Raw genomic sequence first — 4,165 nt, 5'->3', positions numbered from 1 at the left:
CGTGTGTGTGTGTCTGGTGATGAAAGGCTGTGAGTGGGTGGGTGACATGGGGACGTGCCCCCTGGGGGCGGTGCCTGCCCGCTCCCCAGCCTGCTCTGGAGAGGGTGGTCCGGGGGCCCACGGCCCTTCTGCTGCCCTGAGGTCGAGCAGCTGGCCTTGGATCTCCCCCGTGTGCAGTGGACTTGCCTGGAGTCACCGTGACCAGCAGACCATGGCCAGTGGGCTGTGCTCTGCGTTCTCACACGTGAGGGTGGTCGGGCTTAACTGCTCACGGGCAGCGGTGAGGCCTCTGGGTCCTGGAATCAAACGTGGGCTGCCGCACTGATGGGCCACGGCCTGATGACCCCTCCACGTGGTAGAGGTTGAGCCGCTTGTCCGGAGCAGTGTAGGGCCGGTGTGGGAACGGGGCTCCCTGGACGTCCGGGTCGGAGGCTCCTGCCAGTGCCCAGGGCTGGGGTCTTCCTGCCCATCGTCCCCAGCACCCATTCTCTGCCCCAGGGTCATCGCCCTCAAGCCCCGACAGAGAATGGGCAGGGGGCTCGCCTCGGGGCGGTGCCGACGCTGGGGAGGCCTGTGGGGGGAGGGAGGCCGGTGTTGTTCGCTGGAGGGGGCTGGCAGGGGGCATCCTTCATGACCGGTTTGGGGGACACGTTGGCTCTCTCTGGTTGGTCCTGATCAGAAGCTGCAGTTGCTGACTGAGCTGACCGCCTAGGCTGGTCCTTGCAGAGGCTGTGGGTCCCTCTGTGTCTTCGGTCTCTTGCATCTCCACGCAGCCCTTTCTAGGGATCACGTGACCACCATCCCCCCATCCCCACTCCTCAGGAGGAAAGCCCCTGGCCACGCCGCAGGGTCCTCCTCGCCCGTGTCCGTGGCCGAGGTGTTTGGGGAGGCTCTGCAGCCCAGGCAGGCGGCCGCCCACCTCCGCCCACTCCCACTGGCTGCTCCCGTGTTCTCAGCTGTGGGGCCTGCCCAGGACCCCACTGACTCCTCTGAGCCTGGCTCCTGTGGCCTGAGAACCACGAAAGGGGGCATGTCGGGAGTGGAAGGTGTCCAGGGCCGTGAACAGGGCATAGCCACTCCAGGGGCAGAGCGCAGTGAGGGCCCCTGGGCAGTGTCAGCGCCTGGGCAGGCAGGAGAGACCACGTGTGGAGAGTGGGCAGTGGGAGGGAGGGGGCAGGCCCGAGGCCGGAGCGGAGCAGTCACCGTGGCTCAGAGTGATGGAGGGGCTGTGTCTTGGAGGTGAGGTCTCAGGAGGCTGGCCTGAGCAGCTGGGTGGATGGCGGTGCCCCCAGAACTATGTCCTGGGCCATCAGATCTGGGGTGCCCACAGATGCCTCAGGGACGATGGGCCCCGGTGAGCCAGCATGGGCGGGGGCGGGGCGGGAATGCAGCTGAGAGCTTGTTAACGCCTGGTTTTTGCAAGAGAGGGCGTGCAGGGAAGCACCCCAAAACTCAGAAGGGTGGGTTTCCAGCAGGGGCCGTTGCACCCAGCGCCCGGACCCGGGGAGTGAGGACCCTGCCTCACGGCATTTGCTGCTTCCTTCTCTGCGTTCCAAACTGATAGTGGACCCGGCGTCTCCCTCATCCTCGGCCTGTGCGCACTGGTTCCTGCAGCCTTGGGCTGGATGGAACCCTGGCAGGGAGAGCCGCGCCGGTGGAGAGCAGGGTCCGGGAAAGGGTGGGGACTTGAAGGCGGGGCAGCCTCCTGGTGGGGGCACCTCGGGTCAACTTTTCTCCTCCAGCGATTTGCAGATCACCCTCAAAAACCGGTTCTTTGATCATTGAAAGCACACTGAAGAGAGTCATGGGTGCGGGTGTAGCCTCTTAGCACAGCCAGGGGGCGGACAGAAGGACCTGTCCCCTCCCAGGGGCTGGGGCACGAGGGCACTGCCCACCTCAAGCGAATTCCTGCCCAGTGTGTCTGAGCACTCCTTGTGGGCAGAGTGGCACAGGAACCCGAGGGGGCAGGGGCCATCTGTTTGCAGCAGGGCTCACCAGACGGGCCCCGGGGGCGGGGCCAGATGCCAGATGTCCTCAAGAGGGACCCCGCCCTCTCCCACGTGGTCTCCATCTCCCAGTGTCCCTCCAGCCCCCACACAGCCCTGCCTGAGGTCCTCCGTCTCAGGGGGGCACCGGCACCCATATGTGATGACATGTATCTGCCCATCGGTGCCCATACCACATCGATTCTTGTAAGCGGCCACGTGTGCTTGAAAACAAAACGTGTATTTTCTCTTGGCTGAGCGGGTTTTGCGTCTGTTGGGTCAGGTTCTTACCTGTGCTGTTTGGCATTTCGTTACTTGTGGATGTTTTTTGTTCAGCTTGATCCATCGGTTTCTGAGCGAGATGACTCACAATCGCCCTCTTGGTTGGTGCGTTGGTTTGACATCCCTTAAATAAAATACTTTAAAATTTATTATGTATTTATTTATTATTCTTATTTATTTATTTATCTATTTTAGGTTCCCAGCAAAGTTGGGTGGAAAATAAGAGATTTCCCATCCCCCATCCCCCATCCCCCATCCCCCTCCAGCTGGCGCAGCTTCCTCCACAACCCACGACAGTGGGATATTTGTTAAAGCCAGTGAGCCTACGTGGATACGTCGTCATCACCCAGAGTCCGAAATTACATCAGGGCCCACACTTGGTGTACGTTCTACGGGTTTGGACAAATGTATGATGACGTGTATCCACCTTTACAGTATCATACAGAGTAGCTTAACTGCCCTAAACGTCCTGCTCTGCCTGTTCATCCCTCCCTCCCCGCAGCCCCTGGCAACCCCTGATCTTTCTGCTGTCTCCATAGTTTTGTCTTTTCCAGAGTGTCATAGAGTTGGAATCATACATTCTGTAGCCTTTTCAGATTGGCTTCTTTCACTTAGTAAAATGCATTTAAGGTTCCTCCACATCTTTTCACGGCTTGATAGCTCATTTCAATTAGTGCTGAATAATATTCCACTGTCCGAGTGCACCACAGTTTATCTATCCGTCACCTGCTGAAGGGCATCCTGGTCGGTTCTGAGTTTCGGCAACTAGAATACAGCTGCTGTAAACATCTGTGTGCCGGTTTTTGTGTGGACATGAGTTTTCAACTCCTTTGGGTAAATAACATGCAGCATGATTGCTGAATCCCATGGTAAGAGTATATTTAGTTTTGTCACCCAGGTGACACCACCTAAGTGACTGCGCCATTGTGCGTTCCCACCAGCAGCGAACGGGAGTTCCTGCTGCTCCACACGCTCACCAGCGTCTGGTGTTGTCAGCGCTCTGGATTTGGGCCATTCCAGTAGGTGTGTCGTGGTGTCTCATTGCTTAAATTTGCATTTCCCTGATGACATATGATGGGGACATCTTTTCGTGTGCTTATTTGCCATCTGTATATCTTCTTTGGCAAGGAGGTCTGTTAAGGTCTTTTGCCCAGTTTTTTTTTTGTTTTTGTTTTTTCAGTACGCGGGCCTCTCACTGTCGTGGCCTCTCCCGTTGCGGCAGAGCACAGGCTCCGGACGCACAGGCTCAGCGGCCATGGCTCATGGGCCCAGCCGCTCCGCGGCATGTGGGATCTTCCCGGACCGGGGCACGAACCCGTGTCCCCTGCATCGGCAGGCGGACTCTCAACCACTGCGCCACCAGGGAAGCCCGAGGTCTGCATTTTTGAGGCTGTGTCCCCCGCGATGCATCATGCCTGGGGCTCATGAAGTCAGGCTGTCCTGTCTCTGGGGACACTGATGGCTTTCCCTTTGTAATTAGTAGGTAGCTTGGGGAGATAATTTGAGACCACACGGACGTCCTGCTTCACTTACCACTATGATGGCTACATACACTGTGCTTTCCTAGACCTCTGCATTTATTCCTGAGCAGAGTTTTGAAAGGACGGCTGTGTTCCTAGCAGAGAGGGATGTGGATAAGGGACCCAGCTGGGAGGCTGCTTAGGATTGTAGACTTGGACGCAGGCATCTGGTTCTGGATCAACTTGCTGATGGGTGTAGGGAGGGAGGAGGGGTCCAGGATGCCGTGTGTGACGCCTGCTTGGCGAGGAGGGTAAGGGGCTGAAGAGGCCGAGGACTTGGCCCCCCAGTACTCTGTTGAATAGAAACGGTGAGTGTGGGCTTCCCTGGTGACGCAGCGGTTAAGAATCCGCCTGCCAACGCAGGGGACACGGGTTCGA

The sequence above is a fragment of the Pseudorca crassidens genome, chromosome 15 (assembly GCF_039906515.1).
Source record: "Pseudorca crassidens isolate mPseCra1 chromosome 15, mPseCra1.hap1, whole genome shotgun sequence".
NCBI lineage: Eukaryota > Metazoa > Chordata > Mammalia > Artiodactyla > Delphinidae > Pseudorca > Pseudorca crassidens.
Note: the sequence above shows the minus strand (reverse complement) of the source record.